Source organism: Mauremys reevesii, linkage group 1, assembly GCF_016161935.1.
Source record: "Mauremys reevesii isolate NIE-2019 linkage group 1, ASM1616193v1, whole genome shotgun sequence".
Taxonomy (NCBI): Eukaryota; Metazoa; Chordata; order Testudines; family Geoemydidae; genus Mauremys; species Mauremys reevesii.
Genome location: NC_052623.1, coordinates 79,428,279 through 79,452,019, shown reverse-complemented (window position 1 = coordinate 79,452,019; position 23,741 = coordinate 79,428,279). Strand labels below are relative to the sequence as shown.

At 41.0% G+C, this 23,741-nt stretch overlaps 1 long non-coding RNA gene across 1 annotated transcript; it reads right to left on the bottom strand.

The window, feature by feature from the left end:
- Positions 1-8,808: 8,808 nt before the first annotated feature.
- Positions 8,809-17,339, bottom strand: LOC120397919. Its single transcript, XR_005594087.1, has 3 exons — positions 17,227-17,339; positions 9,509-9,608; positions 8,809-8,997 (listed from the first exon to the last, which is right to left on the bottom strand). It is a non-coding gene; the product is annotated as an uncharacterized LOC120397919 (long non-coding RNA).
- Between the last annotated feature and the right edge of the window lie 6,402 nt (positions 17,340-23,741).

Sequence of the window (23,741 nt, the reverse complement as noted above, 5' to 3'; positions counted from 1 at the left end):
ACTTGAAAGCAGGAAGGGAGACTCTGAGATCAAGATGCTGGCTAGCTAGGTGGAAAAGAGTCTGGTGTCATGGGTAGCATCAGAGAAATAAAATCACTGTGAGACAAATTGACTTTTAGCGAAGGGAGACTGGGGAGATGGAAAGAAAGGATATTTTGTTTGGAGGGAGAGGTGAAAAGCAAAGAAGAGGAGGGACTTTAGGAAAGAAGAGCAAGAGGATAGCTGAAGTATTGCAAGCAAGAGTAAGTCACTGGGGAATAAAGGGCAATATTTTATATTTTTTTATTGGTAACAATTTAAATGAGAACAAAAGGAAGCATTAGTGACAGAAAAAATCTGTAAAATAAATACGTACAGAAAAGTCCCAGATGAAATACAGTAGGTGTGAGTTTCTATTTTATTGTTTTTTACAAAGTAAGGAGGAAGGTCTGGCTATTGCGCAATCTCATGGCCAAAGCTTTAGTTTTGCTACCACACATGGCAAGGGTCATCCATGCTGTAAGCTGCAACTGTGTTGTAAAAGGGCTAGTGGATAATTGTGCTATAAGTGGATTCCCTGATTTGGCTGTATTTGTAGATTTAAACACTGTTAAAACAAACCACGTTGCATTCATTTTCATTAAAAATTGAAAGGGGCCTCTGGAGAATTATTTGTTCCAGGCTTCCCTCACCCCTGCCAGGTGGAGCACGTCCATCCAAGCTTAGATATCACCAGCTTCCACTGGAGAGGGGCCTGCAAGCCCGGTAGGAGAAACATACTTACTGGCTGCAGCTGGTGACTGGCAACAATCTAAAAAATCCTGTCAGAAAATGGGGCTCTAAGGAGGAAGAACCAATCAGTGTGTGGCAGAGGAAAGGATAATTGGACTGAATGAGGAACTGGGAGGACTACACTATCTTTCTATTTTGAGCACTGATCATAGTCATAACAGAGATCCATATTGGGGCTAATGGGAATTGTATATATGCATTGATGGCTGAATATTTAAATGAGCAAAATATTCCTGTAAGATATACATCTCATTTTTATAATGGTAAAAAACAAAGTGGATAAACAAGCTGAACCTAAACTCCATATTCCCCAAATGAGAACTGGATAAATTTAATTCACCTGAGCTTGCCCTCAACTACACTATTGCATCTTTGTGACTATTCCAGAGGAGTAGTACTCATACACCCTTACACCAGCATTCTTTAGTACAACACAAACAATATAATGTTGGGTGCTCAATCTAAAGTTGTAGACACTAATGAGCAGTGACTGTCACGGTTAAATTTTGCACTGTGACAAGTCTTCTTGAAGTTAAGTGTTTTTTAAAACAAGACAATGTTAGTGCTTGTTTTAATAGAGCAGATTACTTGTTCAGACTGATTATAAATCTGAAATTCTGAGTTCCAGAATACGTTCTGAATTTTTAAGTCAAACTATCTAAAAGCTCCTCATAAGAGAAACTTAAAATGAAGCAATTTGCACAGACAATACTAACTTTAAAACCAACACATACAAATGAAAAAGAAAACACAGGTCAAACAAACAAGTAAACATCATTAATCTTTAACTAATATTCTTTCTTGTGAGCCAAGAACTTTAGCAAAGGGACCAGAAATATTAAATCCAGTAGATGGCAGCCTTGTACTGTGAATTGTCTGGATAATTTTTTGTTTTCACTATCTGTATCTATATACTTGTCTTCCTATTTGTTCAATATTTATCTGCACATGACAAAAAATGGAGTAAAATGTAAAATTCAGTCAGTTTGATATAGTATTTACATGGAATAACAACTTATAAAGGATATATCACAGAGAGAGTTGGATTATTGTCTTTAAACTGGTGCTGAAACATTACACTTGGTGCTCAATCAGTATGTTGCGATTTAAAAATAAAATTTGAATATAGCGTTGCACAACATAGAACTATTTTTTCTCTATTGGAGGTGTTCTGTATTGCACAACAGAAATTAATAGTGCAAATGATGTAGGTGAAAGGAGAACTGTGTGTTGTATAGTACATCTTTAATGGCTTCTGGAGATATCTTAATAATTAAGTTTTTAAAACAGTGGGAGGAAGAGTGAGGATTTTTTTTTAAAGCACAATAATACGTATCCACTGAAGCCAGGTCTCCCTTGTTCAAAATGTAACAAGGCAGTGAAAAGAATAAATACAGCCTTCCAGATTTTTACACCTATTCTGGCAATTCTGTGATCATAGTTTGTATGAAAGGCAGTAGAGTGAAATGCTGTATATTTTTGATCTATTAATAAAGATCACAATCAGTAGCCTACAGGCAGTGTGAACCTTTTCATAGTCAAATAGCATGCTAACAGATTGTGGGCAAAGTGATTCCTACAGACCTTTACTGATCATAAGATGCAGCTTTAGCACATCTATTCCGTCACCCTCTGAAGTTTGTAATCCAAGAGTGGAGAAATGCAATGACTGCTATCACTGTACAATAATAATTGCAATCTTTGAACATTTTATGACTGAAGGAGCTAGGAGGAAAGATGGTGCCCACTAGGAAACAAAATGAATCTGATGACCCACAAATATCAGCCCCAAACCTATATTTGCTCTCACTCAGGACTTTAATCCTAATATGAATTTTTTTTCTTTAAGATATAAAATCCTCTGAAATGTTTAGCCATGTATCTCTTTTTATCATTATTTTGAGTGATATTGTTATCACAGTGCATCAAATCCTAGGTTTTCAATGTTTGTGTGTACTTTGAAGTATCCAGTGTACCCCCACTTAGAGTTTGACAGCAGAGTCTCTTGGGAGGCCTACCCTATGGACTACAACAGTAATGGCCACCAGAGCCCTCTGACACCATTTCTCTGCATGTTTGGAGTCCAGAGTAGGGACAAAATGGACTAAAACTGCTGCTGAAGGCAATAAGGAGGCAGGCATCTGCATGATGTGATTTGGACAAGCAGTTTGCTGGGTCAGTGATGAACCAGGGCTGCACAGGGAGGGGCCAGCCTGACAGAGACAAAGAGTCTAGTTTTAGTTTCAGGATTTATTTATTGAACTTGGGAGGTGAGGGAGATGCAGAACAGCTCAGGGTGTCTCTGATTAACTCCTTCTCTTCCGTTGAGACCATCACAGGACTACAGACGAGGGAGCCAGGAGAGGAGGCTACCACCGTCATGGGTGAAAATACTGTAAGGAGACCCTTTTTGTTTTTGTTGGCCAACCTTCACAGCCCTGTTCTCAGGAAGGTGCCAGGGAGGGAAGAGTTAGGAGGTAGGGAATCTGTTTTTGTTAATGTTGGGTACTTGTTAGTTAACCATAACTCTTTCCTTCCCCACATCCTATTTTCATCCTACCCAGCAATATCCCTCTTTTGTTATATTTTAGGATAAATAATTTCTTTGCTGGAGTTGTGTTAATATAATTCATTTTCTTGTGTACTGTTTTTTGAGACTCCTTGCCCTAATGTAGCATTATTCATTTTCCCAAAGGCAGCATTACTTGTGTTTTCAACACAGTGAAGAGTCACCTTGGGTGGAGATACTTGGAATCAGAAATGAACCCAGGATGCAGGTGAGGAGAAGGTACAAGACACTGTAAGTAGCAAGCCAGTGGGAGGAAATCTGAGCCACTCCTTGGGGGAATGGCTACACCAACAAGCAGTAACACCTCTTTCTCCTTTCCAGCAACAGAAGATACATATTCACCCTTTTGTCATTAGTAACTAAACAACTATAGATAACAGACATCTAAGAAGCTAGTCAATAGTAAGGAATCTAACACTATGTATCAAGAGTCTATCATTGGGGTCCTGCAATCAGAATACAACTGTGAGGCAGTAACATACACATTCTTTATTCAGCTGTGTATTGTAAGCATCAAGTTTGAATGGAAGAAATGTATAGTCTTTAAACATAGGTTAGTTTACCAGGTGACTACATAGCACTGTGTAAATTAACATGATTTATTTACAAATAAATGGCATATTAGATAATCAAAGTGATTAGCTGTTTTTTTCTTCTTGAACTCCAGATGCACCCCTGCTCACAGCTTGACCGCCATGGACTGTATCAGAAGCCACGCTTACTGATGATGCCCATGTCAAAACAAAACATAGCTGTTTGTTACCACAGTGTTGTAAAATCAGTGACTAACTCTTATGCTGAATGCAAATATGTGACAAATCTATTTTCTCTCCCCATTTTGGCTATTAGAGACAATAAGATCTTATATATAGCTTCTTAGATCTTTCAATAGAAATTATTAATGCATGACCCCTACTGCTTTTTCATGACATCTTGCAACAGAGCTTATATTTTTAAAAATACCCATAGTTTACCCAAAACTTTTTGATCTGGGAATCATGCTGTGAAATCTAGCTCTCGTCATTATTTCTGGGACTTTCTTGTTTCATGTGTGCAGAAAGATAGCAGAACGGCCTCTTGTGGTATTGTAATACTTCTGTTTCCAAAAGAAATCCAAGTGCAAAGGAGGCAAAAAATTTTAAGTTAACCAAACACTTTATATGAAACAATTCCATTAAATGTAACAAACTGGGAAGTAACAGTGTCTAGTGGATAGTGCACCAGACTGGCAGTTGGGAAGCCTCTGAAATTTTATTCACATTTCTGCAATTGATTGGTCCCTCTGAGTCTCATTTAGTTTCCCCACATGATGATGATAAAAGTAATATAGGTATAGTTAGTCCACCCTGGTAAAGTGCTTTGAAATCTGTAGATAATAGGAACATAGGAATTGCCAGACTGGACCAGATCAAAAGTCCATCTAGTCTAGTATCCTGTCTTTGACCATGGCTTCAGAGAAAGGTGTAAGAACCCCTCAGTAGGCAGATGTGGCATACTCTGCCCCTCCCACTGTGTGGCCTTCCTGGTCTCTGAGATCAGTTTAAGTCCTGAAGCCGGAGGTTTAATATTCCTTCCAAAAGTTCTATTGTTAGAATAGAATAGAATAGAATAGAATAGACTAGAACAACTTCTGGTTATTGCTATCTATATACATATCCAGTCCCTTTTGTACCTTGCTAAGTTCTTGGCCTCCGTGAATTCCAGTACTAGCGGGTTTGTAGTCTAATTACACACTGTATGCAAAAGTATCTCCTTTTACCAGTTCCAACATTTACATCTCTTCATTTCATTGAATGTTCTCTTGTTCTGAGACTGGGAACTACTTTTCTTCCAGTCCACCTTGTCAGTACTATTCATTTTATATACTTTTCTCATCCTCCCCTGCTTATTTGTCTCCTTTCTAAGATAAACAATCCCATTCTTATCCTATGTGAGTTTTTCCATACCCTTCATCATTGTCAGCATGTGCCTCTGACCCCCATCTAATTAATAAATTCCAGGGCCTAAAGGTACTCTTGTGATTATCTAATCTGACCTCCTATATAACACAGGCCATAGAACTTCCCCAAAATGATTCCCAGAGCACATCTCTTAGAACAGGGATCGTCAACCTTTGGCACGGGGCCCGCCACGGTAAGCACCATGGCTGGCTGGGCTGGTGTGTTTACCTACCACGTTGGCAGGTTCGGCTGATCGTGGCTCCCACTGGCCACGTTTCACCGCTCCAGGCCAATGGGGGCTGTGAGAAGCTGCAGACAGCACATCCCTCGGCCCGCTCTGCTTCCCGACGCTCCCATTGGCCTGGGACGGCGAACCGCGGCCAGTGGGTGCTGTGATCAGCTGAACTTGCGGACGCAGCAGGTAAACAAACCGGTACTTACCCTTACCCTGGCAGGCCATGTGTCAAAGCTTGCTGTTCCCTGTCTTAGAAGAACATCCAGTCTTGATTTAAAAATTGTCAGTGATGGTGAATCCATCATGACCATTAGTAAATTGTTCCAATGGTTAATTACCCACACTGTCAAACATTTATGCCTTATTTCAAGTCAGAATTCGTCTTCCTTAAACTTCCAGCCATTGGATTGTGTTATACCTTTCTCTGCTAGATTGAAGAGCCCACTTTTAAATACTTGTTCCCCATGCAGATTATTGTAGATCAAGTCACTCCTTAACCTTCTGTTTGTAATTTTGGGTGTCCATTCTTATAGATTTTTATAATATTTAGCACTTTTCAAATATTGGGAGTAGAGCTTGTTGAAACATCAACATTCCAATTTTGATAAAATATTTAATTGAAATTTTGATTTTGTGCAAAAAAGCTCAGAATGTTTGTGCAGATTTCATCCCATTTTTCATGTCTGCACTAGAGTGGTGTCAGCAAATGTCGATGAAAATAAAAGGATGAAATTCAAATGAAAATCTCAACTTGTTCTTCAGCCTGCACTAATTGGGATTTATCCTGCAAACCTTTGTGTATCTGAGTGGGCCTTATATGTGTCGTCCCAGTAAGATCAATGGGACTGCTTGTGTAGTGTAGCCCTGTCAAAAACTCAGATACCATTATTACACTTTATTGCACAGGAACCTGAGACAGAAGATAAATGACTGTCTGTATCAAAGCCAGAATTGGAATTCCAGAAGTTCCTTGCACCAAGCTCAAACTGCTAGTCCATGCTTGTTATTACAGCAAGATATAAATAACACTTAATCTGAGATAGCTTGTATCTATCTCCAGTACTGTTCACGTTATTTAGAGGGGAACTGCACTCATTTTCCCCTTATCAGCTCTGAAATTTCAATTGGTTTCATGATGTTCAGGCTATATTATTCCAATACACTTCATTTGGAATTATCCTTGCAAACAAGAGGTTGTCTACAGGTACTGCAAAATGTGGCAATATGGCTGCTCCAGGGCTTTCTCTGTATTGGCTGCATGTTTTCCAGTTATTTGCTCCCTCTTGCTATTTACAGCAAGAAATAATACAGCATTGGATATATATAGATTCTATGTCTCATAGGTACTTATTGGTCCCAATTACCAAAATATCTGAGGGCCTTACAATTTTTAATGCATTTGTTTGCAACAGTCCTGTGAGGTAAAGAATACAGATAGTAAACTGAGGCACAGAGACTTGTCCACGATCACATAGGAGGTCTGTGGTGAAGTAGGGAATTGAATCCACGTGCCCTGATTCTTAGGCTAGCATCCTAACCACTGAACTATCCTTCCTGTCTTACAGAGTTTATCTGGAGACTACATTATTTGGCTCCCTAAAAATATTTATAAAGAGAAAAATGAGGGCCTAGGTGTCACCCTTTATTCTTCTAGAGTAGCATAAAATTGGTGTATTAAAGTATCTGAGTATCTGTGCTGAATGTGCTTGAGGATGGAAGTAGAGCCTTGTAATTTTGGCATTCTCTTAACTTTTATCTATCTAGAGATAGATAGATAGATAGTATACATCTGAGGCAATATTTTTCTTTGCGTCTCAGTGGTGTTTGGTGTTTTTAAAATTATTGTCTTTAGGATTGTGTTATTGTGTACATTTGTGTGAGAGGTAGTTGTGGATTCTAGTTTTTTCAACACTGCACTTGTTTTAGGTATTTTGTTTCCTGGACCATCTTGTGGTTGCCTTAGTGTTTAATTTTTTTCTTAAAAGATGTTTTTCATGTATCCTTTATTGAACACGTGAGCGTAGTCTGACATGGAGTGGTATATAAACAGGAATGTTAATAAAAACAAGGACAATAAATTAAGTTTTGACTAAAAACTTGCAGTGATCAGAATTAAGACTTGCTGCTTTCTTTAAACTTGGTGAACCTGCTGTGTAAACTTGTACCTGTGTTAACTTACAAAGTTCTCCAGGCTCTCAGCTTAGTCGGGATCTGAAAGTCAGCAGTTTCACTGAAAACTGAAGGTCCTGAGGATCTGAAAGGCTCTAGTGTTTTATTTCAAAATAAATAACCCCTTTTCTAATGAAAATTATATATATATTTAAAAATCACTTGCCAAGGAAATATTTGAATGGACTTTTTTAATTTAATATGTTTATCTTCCAGTTTAATTTTAAAACTGTTCAGTGGTCTCAATTTGAACCACTACAAAGTGTTGATCCTCTCACAGATTATCAATTAAGCATGGTTGGGCAGAGTCAATAATTTTATGATGATTTACAAAGTAGTGCTTGTAATTCAGCAGGCCATAGTAGTCCCACTCTTTCAGTTGGTACTAAACAATTTCTGCAACATATTTTTAGGAGCAATGACATTGTCATTGTGGTAAGATGTAAAAATCCCCAAATCTGGACACTTACAGATGTTTTTAAAAGAAATTTAAAAATCCTGGTATTTTTTAAGGGCTGTGAGTGTTAACTCTGCTGTCCTCCCCAGTTCCAGATTGGGTGGTCTTACATTGTCCATGTGATAGCCACTCCACTTCCTTTTCATTTATATTATGTAGCATAGCTCTTTTGCCTCAGTAATAGGGAAAGTGACTATTTAATTGTGTGATATAAAAAGCGTTAGCATGGGTTTGGGATTGGCTGCATTACTCATTAGTGGCAAAGCTAATTTAGGAATATATTTGAGAATTTAAAAAAAATGTATATGAACTGTTTGCTATCCATGCACCTGTAAGGACAAATGCCAGAGTTACGCTGAGTTCAACTATGCAGAGATCAGAGGCTGCCATAAAAAAAATCTGTTCAGATGACCAACAGTAACTTTGGTATATCTAATGTTGCAATGGTAAGGACTTACCCTAGGTCCCTCCAGGGCAATGCATGTGGGACTTTAGGTGGAATCTCAGTCTCCCTTTCCCAAAGCGATGGAGGTTCCATTTTGTAGCCCCACGGGGCTGTGAGAATTTGAACTGAAAATCATGATATTTCTATGTATGAAAAAACTTACATGTCCAAAACTGGGTATTACCCATCCTGGTTCTTTTGCTGATTCTTTTATTATTTCAATTCTGGAAGTGCCCAGGTATCTCAGTCAGGTCCCATTGTGCTAGGCACTGCACAAACATGTTTGCAATCTGCAGTCTAAGCCATGCAACCTATTTTTCCCAGATGGACACCTGCAACCATGCAGAGCCTCTCTGATGTCAGTGAGATTCTATGATGGTTCAGGGATCTGGCACCATGAAGGATGGAGGCCTAAGACAATGATTGACAAACAAATGGTTAGAGAGAGAAATACAAGCAAAATAATTACAATTTTGTATGCAATATATGTTTATAAACAAAACTATAGCAATATATAAATATCCACCAACTATATCTGATTGCCTGCGGCATATTCCTAGTTTGTTGACTAATAACTTGTCGGTATAATGAAAACGAAGTGGGTCCAGAAAAGAGCTGTATCCAAGGACAAGCTCTTGGGGCAGGGTTTGACGACATTTGAGATCTGCTCCATATTATGTTCCATCAGGGTTCAGATTTTCTCTTCCCAGTAATACTGTTTTGATTATGATAATATTTCAATGACCCTGTATGTTTGAGTATTCCAGTATACAAAGTCCATTCCTACAATAGTCTGAAGGATGGTGTGGAGATGGTTGGGAAAGGTAAGTGGGAGGCTACGGTTATTGTCAGCAGTAGAAAGGAGAGGGGGTTAGGTACGACTTATTTTTATGGGAGGGGAAGGATGAGCATAAAAACTCACTTGTTTGAAGCTGCTCAGGTTGATGTATGTTAGAATTAGACCCAGGGGGATGAATTAGTGGTCAGATGTGATTTGCTCCATTTGGCTGAAAAGTGCAACCCTGTATAAATCGGAGAAGAAATCTGAAATATATTTACATAATTCTTTATCCAGAGGGTCTCAATGTGCACGGAACACTTCACATACACCCCAAATGCAGCCACCTCTACAGGAAAACAGTACAGTCATATGACAACAAATAACAACAATACATAAAACTTGGGAGCAGGACGTGAAGAATGTTATATTTGATTAAAACTAAAGAAGGAATGTTTAGGTGGGTTCCATGTAATTGCCAGAATTGGAATTTGGCCAGAACAAGTGACAAGTATCAGAGGATCTTTAATTACCACAAGTGATCAGGACCTACACAACAACTTCCAGAGCTCGGTGTTTACTAAGAGCATGCTGAAGTACTGATTCAAAAGCAATCACCTACTGACTAAGCACCACCATTTCTATCAGCCCCTGGATTTTTCCTTGGTCTCCCATCCAACCACTTACAAAGCCTGAATATGTTTAGCATATTTCCTGTGACCAAGTATTTCCTCTTACATTTTCTACCAATATGTGTGGGTATTGCAAACTGCAGCTAAAAGATTCCTGTGGTTTCTCTAGCAAGGTTATATTAGATAGAAATTATCCAAGGCCTTTTGCTGTATGGAAGGCACAGCAGGCCATGGCTCTTGGTTTCGGATTGGACAGCCATTTCTAAATTTCACTCTGTTATATCTGCAGTTATCTGCAGCAGGGGGAAAGCTCATGGTAATCAGATCTTCACCTCCTGATTATCTACAATTTTCACACTGCTATGATGATTATACAGTTGTTGTGTCCTAGAGTCCACTGGTTTTGATTGGCTCAGCTGGATATTGGTCATTTTTATGTAAAAGCCAAATAAAGCTAAAGCTTCATCTCTTAAAGTACAAATGTCTTGATTATACTTTTATATCAGGACCTGAATAAGAGAAGGCATATTTCTGCACCATCTCACATGTAGCCCTGGGAGGCATTGTAACTCAGAGTTAATTAGCTAACCTGGTTGAAGGCATCATCAATTTTCCTAGTGTAGACAGGACCAAAATCTGGGATTCTGCTAACTCTGAAAAATACCCTACATATTTTTGACATCAATGAATGCTAATTAAATTCAACCTCAATAGATTCATAAAACTTAAATAAGTTAATATTTGTCCATCAGATGTATTTCCATCTCCTCTGAAACTCAGAGAGGCTGTCTGAGTCTCATCATGTTGATATCACAAAGCAATTCCTGTTTCCAAAGTAACTAATGAAGTTGAGCCTTTCCCCCCTCTCCCCCTTACATCCAATATTTTCTCCTCTTTTCTGTGGATGTCTACAGCTGCAGGCAATTCAAATGGCTTCTCGTATTTCACTAAGAGAGGAATTACAAAGTAGGTCTGATTTAGGAGACTGCTAAGATGCTCTAAATAGCTATTAGTCAAAAAAACAACACATATTTGAACCAATAGTAAATGAGATGACACTTGAGCTTTAAGGATCCAGAATAATTTTTTCAAAAGCACCTACATGATCTAGGACCTTATATCACATTGACTTGCAATGGAACTGAGGCTCCTACATGTTTTAGTCACTTTTGAAAGTGGGACTTGAGCTCCTAAGTACTTCCGAAAAAATTTCCCCTGCATTTAATTCTTGTTAAAATTAATTACTTCAATGACATTGCATCAGGTCCACATGCAGACTGTTGCCTTTTATTTTATTTAAAGTGAATTTAGTAAAGTTGTATTACACTACTTTGGTAATAAACTAAACTATAATAAACTACAATCATTGGCTACAAGACATATGTGAAAAAGTTTTGAAGATTCAATGTAAACAGATTTTAAATCCGTGTGTTCCTCGGGTATAGTCCAAACAAGGAGAGACCCATACTAGTAAAAGACTCTGCTGGTCTGCATTTATCAGACAACAAGCAAGAGATCACAAAAATATGGGAACACTAGGAGGACACTGAGCATGCCCAGTTAAGCCTCCCATGATGTAATTTGCTATTCCAACATAAAACAAGGCATGTCAAAGGGCTTAAAGAATGGTCTTGTGCTTAAGGACCAAGACTGGTACTTGGGAGATCTGGATTCAGTTCAGTTCTCCCTTGGCTGCAAACTTTTGGGCAAGTCACTTAATCACTCTCTACCTCAGTTCCCCTCAGAAAAAAAACAGGGAAATTTCCTTTATCCCATGCTTAGTTTGTCTTGTCCATTTAGAGTATAATGCATATGGCTAGAACCTTGGTTGGGCCCTCAGTGTGCTATTGTATCAACAATATAGTGAATAGTACAGTAGGGTACGCCAAAATCATTTAACTGATGAATCAGTATTAAGTTCTATGTGGGTCGGGGGGAGATGTGGGGAGGTGTTTCTGTTCAAAAATAGACCCCTGCCTGGTTGGAGAATTTGTCAATATTTTGCTGTCCTATTTAGCAAACATTTCTGATATCCTATATTTTACTTCTGGGTTCTCCCATGACACCAGAGCTAGATGGCAGCAGAATAAATTGATTCGGCTAGATCAGCTCTTTCAGATTTCAGAAAAGGAATTACTTTGAACATCTCTTTCGGCAACACAAATCTGAGTACATATTTATGGCTCTGTCCAAATGAAGCACCACAAAACACCACAAGAGGCTGGGCAGACAGGAGGAAATCTAATTTGAAATGCACAGGATAAATAGGCATCTGAAAGGACAAACAGCCATTTTTTGGTGCAAATCTCAGTAATGCTGAAATATATGAAATCTTCTGTCACTCATGCCTCCCATTTGGGCATCTTCTTTGACTTGTACCTGTCCCTTGATCCACATGTCCAAGCTGTGTCCTTGCTGGTTATATTTTTTACATTTTAAAGATTCAGCCATCTGTTGTTGTCCAGACTGCTCTGTCTCTTATTCAGGCCCATGCCACCTTGTGTCTTGACTTCTGTAACCTTTTCCTCTTTGGCCTTGATGCCAGTCATGTTGCCACACTTGGTCCTGCTAGTGAAGGCAGGGGGCTGGACTCGATGAGCTTTCAAGGTTCTAGGAGATTGGTATATCTCCAATTAATTATTTTTATTATTTAATCATGTCCATTCAAAGCACTGCATCTTCCTGGCTTGTAAATGCTGAGCACATCAACTCCCTCTGTGTCCTTCCTGTCCTGATGCATCAATCAAAAGCCCCTTGTTTGATGCCTTTAAGACTTCTAATTATTTAGCCCTGCCCATTATGAAATTTACTAGTTTACCAGTCCATTAACTATTGCACTTCCAGTGATGTCAGCTTTGATCCCCACCTTGTCTTTCTTCCTTGAGCACCTTCAAACTTTCTCCTATGCTGCCCCTATGTATGGGAGGATAAACTCCTGAACAAAATTTGTAAAGCTGACACTTTATCTTCTTTTAATCCCTCCTTAATGCCCACTTCTGCTAAGATGCCTACAAATCACTCCCTTCCGGCATTGAGTGATCTCAAAGGGTGAGCTAAGACTCCTGCTTTTTTTGCTTTAACTCTGTTCATTTTATTATTACTTCCTACCCCATAACCCATTATCTGTTTCATTCACATGTTGCATTCTTTCTTATCCCTACACTTTAAGCTCTTTGCGAGGCAGGGGCTAGCTTATTTATTGTTTTGCCTACACAGTGTCTCGCTCAATATGTCCCTGATACTTCACGGGGTAGAACATAAAGAATTGAACAGAAAATCAGGGATCCTGAGTAAACATTCTACAAAATCGACAAACCACCACTGAAATCAATGGGATTTTGTAGAGTAAGTCCCTAAATCTACAAGGGATGGCCAATTCTGCCCCTATTATATAGGTGCCTGTAAATTCCCCTGTATACCACAAATAAATAAAATGAGTCCTACAACAGTAGGCCTGTATCAATGGACATTCCACTTCCCACCACATTTTGGAAGAAATCAGCTGATTAAATGGAATAGTCCTTGGCAAGTAATTTTGCTCCAGCACTCAATCATGAGTAACTTTGCATATCGGTATATCAACATTTGTTAACTCTAACAATAACAATAGTTAATTGCATATGTACTGAATTATATGAATTATATAGCATTGCAGGCAGTGCTGAGATTTTTTTCAGTAGCTTGTCCTGAATTTCTGGGTTTTATGTCATTTGTTTTATCCTATAGTGACTTTGATCTGATCTGAAAAAAAGCATTATAAACATTTATTTAATAATCCTCAAAACACTGCTGTGAAGCAGGGGAGTGTTAGTATAACCAATTTACAGGTGGATAAGCTGAACATAAGTGAAGTGTCTGTCCTAAATTCAGACAGTAAGCAAGTGGCAGACTGAGGAATAAAACAAAGGAGTCTTGACTTCCAATCCTATGCATTAATCATGAGGCAACACTCACTCTGTTCAAATCATATTGGGAAAACTGACAGTTTGATTGCAAACTCTTTTTCTAAACATTGACTTTTATCAATATTAAGATACCTTTTAACTCTGTCATGACAAAAACATAGTCTGCTCTAGATTTTTGTAATCTATGAACATCAATCTGTAAACAGAGCTTGGAAATATTAAGTAGATCATTCTTAAAACAGACTAAACTTTATGGAATTTAAAAATAAAAAGCTTCTTTAAAACATAGGAGTATTTAAGATACACCTCTACCTCGACATAACACGACCCAATATAACATGAATTCGGATATAACGCGGTAAAGCAGTGCTCTGGGAGGGATGGGGCTGCGCACTCCGGTGGATCAAAGCAAGTTCAAGGTAATGCGGTTTCACCTATAACGCAGTAAGATTTTTTGGCTCCTGAGGACGGTGTTATATTGAGGTAGAGGTGTAGTTAAATAACTCCTGTGCATGAAAGGCAGATACATTTTTGTGGTGTTGCTATTTCACCATTTGCTTCTTTAGGATCTACTGCCATCACACAAATCCCCAGAAGATGTCAATACAAGTCTATGGCAGACCACCTTACAATGTCAAAACTTTAGTAAATCAGACCGTGGAGATGCCAAGGGCATGGTTACAAAATCAAGACAAAATGAGATGATGTCAATGCAAGTCTGTGGAGACCACATTATCATATCAAAACAAAAGGAAATGATATCCAAGTTACATTGCTACTTATAAAGGAAATAATTTTAAATGCAGAGATTGCACTGATGGAAAATGCCCCATCACTTAAATGGTGGGGACCCTGGGTGTAGGTGCATGCACAAAACAATCTTACTGCATATGTATTCCAGGTTATCTGTCTCAGAGGATTGAAGAGAACTGCTAGTTGAGAGCCTAATTCTGCCACCTCTACACAGAGAGTAGTCCCACTAATTCCCTTGGGCCTGCTTGTGGAGTAAGGTACTACTCAGTGTAAGAATGACAGAATCTGGCCCTTAATGAGCAGAAATCCAAGTTATACATTCCCACACCACTAAAGAAATCCTTTTTTTTGCGGGGTGGGGAGAGGGAGGAGGTGATATTAAGAACAGCTCCAGAGCTGAGGGCAAGGGGCACCATGATACTTGGTAATGAATTTCAGCTGGTTTAATCAGTTCAGATGTACCCCAGTTCTTTCATGTTATGAGACGTCTCTAATGTCATGCAAGATATCAAAGAAAAGGTCATAACTCACTAATTAGTAATATCATTGCCTAATGTAAGTGCAAACATCTGATTCAAATTTATGGATAAGCTGAAATTATAATTCTTAAAATGTGTTTGCCAGCCAAGCAGAAGTTACCCCATTGACGTGAAAGGAATGTGGTTTCCCCACCTAGGAATTACTTCCACAGTACTTTGGAAGACAATGCAAATATATTTACATAGCCCATATACAGACCCATCAAGCTAACCAGGGGTGAAGGCAAACTTTTTACTATCACAGTGTGCAGGGGATTGACAATAACATGTCTAATGTTCATTCAGTTTACTGGAGGGGGAAGGAACTAAATAATTTGCATTTTAGCAGACAGACCCTGTGGCAGAAGAAGCGGCAGAACACTCCCTTCAAGACAGACTCTATGTTGCCTTCTTCACAGCTGGGAATGGTCTTTTATCTGAAGGTTTCCTTCAGAAGTATCCATTTCAAAGATTCAATGGACTGTAAAAGAGAGGGATACAGAAGCCCCAGTTAACTATCTTTCACTGAAGAAGACTAAGGTACCAGCCCTTTGATTTTGAGGTGGATAGATCCTGAACCAGGAGTTCCGTCAGCCATCTTGATGGAAACGTGGAGAGGATTTTACTTTGAACTAAGTCTAGCTTATTAAAATGCTTTCTAATGACTAAAGTTTATCTTTATTTTTCTTGTAATCATTTCTGACTTTAATCCTTATATTTGTACTCACCTAAAACCTCTTGCTATGGAATTAAATAACCTTGTTTTATTTTTTTAATCTCAACCATTTCAGTGCTGTGTTTGAACTGAACTGTTCGATAATATCACTTAAAGCAGGGTTTCTCAAACAGGGATCACCGCTTGTGTAGGGAAAGCCCCTGGCGGGCCAGGCGGGTTCGTTTACCTGCCCCGACCGCAGGTCCAGATGATTGCAGCTCCCAGTGGCCGCGGATCGCTGCTCCGGGCCAATGGGAGCTGCTGGACGTGGCACGGGCCAAGGGACGTCAGGTGCTTTCCCTACACAAGTGGCAACCCCTGTTTGAGAAACCCTCCATTAAAGTAACAAACTGTTGGATATTGACTTTTTAAAGGAGAAATGGACCTTAACATTCGAACACAAGTTTTTTTGGGGCTGTGGAGAATGTGGAGTCACCTTCTCAGTTGTTAACGAAGGCTGATGGAGACCAGTGGAAGTCTGTGGTATTGCATGCAGACTCCTGGATCCAAAGTGTTGAAGCCAGGCTACTCAATACACAGACATAGGGTGCATACTTATTGCTGACTGCAAGAATCCCAGCACAGAGCTGCAGTAGCAAAGCTTTTAAGGCAGGGGTCGGCTACCTCTGGCACGCGGCTTGCCAAGGTAAGCACCCTGGCGGGCCGGGCCAGTTTGTTTATCTGCCACGTTGGCAGGTTCAGAGGATAACGGCTCCCACTGGCCGCGGTTCACCGTCCCAGGCCAATGGGGGCTGCGGCAAGCTGTGGCCAGCACATCGCTTGGCCCACGCCGCTTCCTGCAGCCCCCATTGGCCTGGGACGGTGAACCGCAGCCAGTGGGAGCCGTGATCTGCCAAACCTGCTGATGAGGCAGGTAAACAAACTGGCCCGGCCCACCAGGGTGCTTACCCTGGCGAGCTGTGTGCCAAAAGTTGCTGACCCCTGTTTTAAGGCATTTAAGGGTTACAGGGTAAGAGGTGACACAACTCTACACTGGTCTGGCTTGCACCTCAGAACGTGACAGTGCGTTGTTAAAGTGTAAATTCAAACACAACCACCAGACCTATCTGGATCTTGGGAAGCTCTAAAGACACAAATTGAGACTTAATTTTAAGTGTCAGAGTTTGGCTGACTGCTGCAGCATTCAAAGGCAGGCTACCACAAACATGTCAGATGGGTATTCTACCTGACTTTCCAAGCACAGTATAAGTGTAGCTTGAATGTCCTGGAAGCATCACAATTAAATTGAAAGCAACACAAATAAATTATTCCTTGTGCAGTTTTTAAATATATACTCACAAACATATATCTGGGGACAAAAATTGTAGGCAATACTTACATGATGGTGAGACTATATCTTGTGAAGCAGTGACGCTGAAAAGAATTTGAGAGTCATGGTGGACAATCAGCTGAACATGAGCTTGCAGTGTGATGTTGTGGGCAAAAAAGCCAATGGGTTCCTGGAATGCATAAACAGGAGATTCTTGACTAGGAGTCAACAGTATTTTACCTTTGTATTTGGCACTGGTGCAACCACTTCAGGGAATACTGTGTCCAGTCCTGGTGCCTCCAATTCAAGAAGGATGTTGTAAACTGGAGAGGGTTCAGAGAACCAAGAGAATGATGAAGGGATTCGAAAATATGCTGTATAAACTCAAGGAACTTAATGTGTTTAGTTTAACAAAGAAAAGGTTAAGGGGTGACTTGAATAGTCTATAAGTAGCTACATGGGGGAGTAAATATTTAATAATGCAGAAAGAGGTATAATCAATAGCTGGAATCTGAAACTAGACAAATTAAGAGCAGAAATAAATGTAAATTTTTAATGGTGAGAGTAATTAAACATTGAAACAATTTACCAAGGGTTGTGGTGGATTGTCTATCGCTGACAATTTTTAAATCAAGATTAGATATTTTTCCCTAAAAGATATGCTTTAAGAATGATTTTGTCAAAGTTTTATAGTCTTTGTTATACAGGAGGTGGCATTGTGATATTTTCTATTTTATTATGTATTATTTCCTAATGGTTACTAACTCTCTTTTAGCTATTTTGACATCTGCTTCACATTTTTAGAGAACTATCCATCATGGCTCCAAGATCTTTGAGTGGTAACAGCTAATTTAGACCCCATTAGTTGCTATGTATATTTGGGATTATGTTTTCCAATGTGCATTATTTTGCACTTATTATTGAATTTCATCTGCCATTTTCTTGTTTGGTCACCCAGTTTTCTGAGATCCCTTTGTAACTGTTCAGTCAGCTTTGGACTTAATTATTTTGAGTAATTTTGTATTATCTATAGATTTTGCCACCTCACTACTCACCTCCTTTCCCAGATCATTTATGAACATGTTGAACAACACATGTGCCAGCACAGATCCTTGGGGCACCATGCTTTTCTCCACTGTGAAAACTGACCATTTATTCCTACCTTTTGTTTCCTGTCTTTTAACCAGCTACTGATCCATGAGAGGACCTTCCTTCTTATCTGATGATTGCCAACTTTGCTTATTCAAAGGTTTTCTGAAAGCCCAAGTGCCCTGTATCCACTGGATCACCCTTGTCCACATGCTTATTGCCACCTCAAAGAATTCTAATAGGTTTGTGAGGCATGATTTACCTTTACAAAAGCCACGTTAACTCTTCCCCAACATGTCATGTCCGCCTATGTGTCGAATATTTCTGTTCTTTACTATAGTTTCCACCAATTTGCCTGGTAGGCAAGCTAGGTTTACCAGCCTGTAATTGCCAGGATCACCTCTGAAGCATTTTTTTTAAAGGACATTATATTAGCTACCCCCCAGTCATCTGGTATAGAGGCTACTTAAAGTGATAGATTACATACCACAGTTAGTAGTACTACAGTGTCATATCAGAGTTCCTTCAGAACACTTGGGTGAATACCATTTGATCCTGGTGACTTATTACTGCTTAATTTACCAATTTTTTCCCAAACCTCCTTTGTTGACATCTTAATCAGGGAAAGTACCTCAGGTATGTCACTTAAAAAGAATGGCTCCAATGTGGGAATCTCCCTCACAGCCTGTGTAGTGAAGACTAATGCAAAGAATTCATTTAGCTTCTCCAGAGGCCTCGTCTTCCTTAAGAATCTTGATATTCCAGTGGCTCAACTGATTGTTTGGCAGGCTTCCTGCTTCTGATGCAGTTAAAAAAATGAGGTTAGTTTTATATTTTGCTCATTGTTTTTCAAATTCTGTTTTTGGCCTGCCTAATTATACATTTATACTCGATTTGCTAGAGTTTGTTCCTTTCTTTTTTCCTCAGTAGGATTTGACTTCCAATATTTAAAGGATGCTTTTTTGCCTGTAACCAATTGTTTTACTCTGCTGTTTAAACATGGTGGTATTTTTTGGCCTTCTTACTTTTTTTTTAAAGTATTTATTTAGGGTATACGTTTAGTTTGATCCTCTACTGTGGTTTTAATATAATTTCCATGTATTTCTCTCCTGTGACTGGGTTTCCTTTAATTCCCATTTTAACTATTTTCCTCATTTTTTGTGTAGTTCACCTTTTTAAGTTAAATACTACTGTGGTAGGTTTCTTTGTTGTGTTTCCCCACCCCCAAAAAATGTTCAGTTTAATTACATTCAGCTATCTTCACCTCTTGGACCCAGATACTGTGTGCCACTTAGGACTAAATCAAGAATTGCCTTTCTCCTTGTGAGTTCCAGGACTAGCTGCTCCAAGAAGCAATCACTTATGGCATTTAGGTGACATGTACGCAGTTACTATGGAAATAGTTTACATCTCCCATTATTATTGGGATTTCTACTTTTGTAGCCTCTTTGAGCTCTCCGAGGATTTAACTGTCACATCACAATCCTGATGAGGTGGTCACTAGAATACCTACTGCTGTACCCTTATTATTGAAGCATGGAATTTCTATCCATAGACATTCTATGGTGCTGTTTGATTCATTTAAGGTTTTTACTATATGTGACTCCATGCTTTCTTGCACGTAGTGCTCATAGTCTTTGTAATCCTTTGTTCTTATGGGCGAAAACAAATCCTTTGTTCTTATGGGCCTTCCCTCTCACCCCACCATGTCATCCTGCCCCCTCTGCTTCAATTCATACCCCATTTCAAATGCACTGAAGAACACATCCATGTCATCATCTTCTCTGAAGTGGAGAAATAATTTGGAGTCTATACCTTCCCTCAGACGCAGGAATATGGGGTCTGACTCCCCCTAACAGAACAGTGTCAAGCTTGTTGCTGCTTGTCCTTCTCTTCCTGATCATGCTGGCATGGCTCTTGCTCATGCTGGTAGTTCTTATATTTGAGCTGGAGCTCCTTTTCTCTATCTTTCAGCCCCTGTCACTTCCTCTGTCTCAGAAAATGAAATGGTTCCTTCTGAAAATGCAACATCTCTTATTCCAGCCTCCACTGCTCTGGGTCACTCATCCTTGCTGCATCTGCTGGGTCGTCTGGGGAACCACTGGCAGCACAATCTTATTGGTTTCCTACAGATCCTGTAGGTGGAAAATGGCCCTCTGTGTCCATGTCTTCTGATCAGCAGCAGACAGTCCCCTCTGTGCATACATGCTCAGAAGCTGATCTTTCTTTGTCTGTTCATAACTCATTTTCCTGTCTCTATTTTGGCTATTATTTTCCTGAAAAGACTAGGAGACACTTTTATTTCTGTGCTTTTTTAAAAAGAAAAATCTACAATACTTGCTTTCACTGCTGTTGGATGTTATTGGAAATTTACACTATCCTAGATCTTACACAGATGCCATGTGTATGGGAGCGGGCTGTGCAGCCTTAGAAACCCATGAGAGGTGCTGTCTGGGAGCTTGAAACCTTAAGGTGGTGCCCTTGAGGAACCACACAGTTGGAAATACAGGTTCAGTTACCTAGAAACTGTGACAGTGTTAACTGACACATTTTAATACACTTAGGCCTGGTCTACACTAGGACTTTAATTCGAATTTATCAGCGTTAATTCGAACTAACCGCTCAACCGTCCACACCAGGAAGCCATTTAATTCGAACTAGAGGGCTCTTTAGTTCGAATTTGGTACTCCACCCCGGCAGGTGGAGTAACGCTAAATTCGCACTTGCTAGCTCGAATTAGGCTTGGTGTGGATGCTAATCGAACTTAGCAGCTCCGGGAGCTATCCCACAGTGCACCACTCTGTTGACGCTCTGGACAGCAGTCCGAGCTTGGATTCTCTGGCCAGCCACACAGGAAATGACCCGCGAAACTTTGAATTCATTTTCCTGTCTGGGCGGTTTGAATCTGACGTTCTGGTTGCACATCTGGGCGAGCTCCGCAGCACCTGCAACGATGCAGAGCTCTCCAGCAGAGGAGTCCGGCAATCCCAGAATAGAAAGAGGTCCCCAGCATGGAGTGACCGGGAAGTCCAGGATCTGATCGCTGTGTGGGGCGAGGAGTCTGTGCTCTCGGAGCTGCGCTCCAACAAGCGGAACGCAGACCTTCGAGAAGGTCTCTAAAGCCATGAAAGACAAAGGATACAGCCGGGATGCGATGCAGTGCCGCGTGAAAGTGAAGGACCTAAGACAAGGGTATCAAAAGTCAGAGCGGCAAACGGACGCCCGGAGCCCAGCCCCAGACATGCCGCTTCTACGAGGCACTGCATGCCATTCTAGGTGGGTCTGCCACCAGTGCCCCACCAGTGACGGTGGACTCCGAGGACGGAATAGTGTACGGGACAGTTCCCCTCCCTGTTCGCCGGTGGGAAGATGAGGAAGGGTCTTTAGAGGACGGCAGGCGACATCGAACCCACTCCCGCTTTCCCTGACAGCCAGGATCTCTTCATCACCCTCACAGAGATCCCCTACCAACCGTCCCGCCCGTTAACCAGGACTCGGAATCAGGGAAGGATCAGGCGGTAAGTGCTACAAACAGGGAAACATTTATTTTTTTAAGAAACAGGGATTTATATAAAAAATAGAAATACTATATAAACATTTTTAAATATGAAACTAAACAAACAGCAGGTCTACACAAACAGCAATGGAGCAAAAGTCCTCTGGGGATATTTCAAAAGCTCTCAGAGAGCAGCTGGAAAAGCCTCAGCAAGAGGTTTCTTGGGAGAGGTGCTTTATTGGGTGCTCCGTTGAAGCACACTCTTCCGCGCCATGCCATCCTCAGGTAGAGGGGGACCATCGCCTCTACGAGCATGGCAGCGTAGGGTCCTGGTCTGTGCAGGGCTTCTATTAACATCCGCTCTCTGTGTGCGCCTGACACGCCTCAGGGTGATGTCGTTGTGGAAGTGCTGCATCTAATTAGTGGAATTAGTGTACTGTTACTATTGTGCATGGTAGACTTTTACTTTGCATAAGAATGACCCTCGCTTAACAGAGTTTTACTTTGCATAAGAATGACCCTCGCTTAACAGCCACGTGTTGCAGGCCTCAGAGGAAAAGCATACAGGGGTCTTTCGCCACTGGCGGGAGATGCCGATAACGCTCATCTTTTCTGCTTTGCACATTGCCTCCAGCAGGAGAGCACAGCTAAGCACTATCTGATAAGCAGTCTGTACTGTAAGGCTTACCAGGACTTTGTGCAAGAGGGATGCAGCTGTCTCTCCTCGCTTGTGCGCTATCCAGTGCAATCGCGCCGCCAATGAGAGCGTATTCCGAAATCTCGGACTAGTTCCGAGATCTCCTGAGACTTGGTTCCCTGTTTGGTCTTCTTAACTGAAAATGACTAGACTGTGTTTACTGTTGGCAAACATGTATTTGTTCAAGGAAATCACCTACTTTTTCGCATCACACAGCTTCGGCTCCTTCACGGACTGCCCCGCCATCCCCCTCGCAGAGGCTGGCTCAGATTAGACGCCGAAAGAAAAAGACAAGGGACGACATGTTCCAGGAACTGATGGCCAGCTCCAGAGCGGAGGCGGCAGAGCAGAGACAGTCGAGGGAGAGCCTGTGTCAGCAGCATCGCACACACATGGAACGGGAGGATAGGTGGCGGCAGGAAGACCAGCAGGCGACTCAAACGCTGCTTGGTCTAATGAGGGAGCAAACGGACACGCTCCGGCGCCTTGTAGATGTTCTGCAAGACCACAGGCAGGAGGAGAGAGCCCCCCTGCAGTGCATCTGCAACCGCCCTCCAACGCCAAGAAGTCCTGTCCCCCCCTCACCCAAAGTGACAAGAAGGAGGGGCGGTAGGGGCCGTGAGAACTGTCACTGCACTGCAGCAGAGCGCTAATGTACAAGACACCTCTCGCGCTGTAAATTTGTAGAAGTTCTTCCCTTACAGGATCACCCAGTCCCAAATCCAAGTTTCAACCCCCCACTGTGTATAACATTATTAAAAGCGGTTTGCTGTTACTCTCTGTTTCCGTCACGTTTCTCGTGTCAGAAGACTTTGTGGGGGGGGGGATTTTTAATTACAGTGCATAGCCCACATTACCAGGGTACAGACTTGGGGGCAGGGTCAACTGCAGGGCACACACAGACTGCAGTCACTAGGCACCAGGGACAGTGTGTGTGGTGTATGCTGCCCCGGCTCTTTCCTTGATGTGTAGGGTCCTGGTGCCTGACATCCCCGAATGTAAAGGCAGGCTTCCCTTCACATGCATTTGGACCGTAGTCACGATCCTCCCGGTGCCCCGAGCCCCAAAAAGAGACCTCATCCAGGGGCAGATACTCACCCTTCCCCACACCCTCACCCCTTCCAACGCCCAAACCCACAGCCATCATGGTAACCCCTATCCAAGGACGGCACCCTCGCCCCTTCCTGCAAACCCACCCATCAGTGCACACCTTAACCAGCACAGAATGCTTCCATGTTTCAACGAAGAAACAGAAATGCAAAGTCAACGAAAGATTTATTATTAATTACTAAAACATGTCCT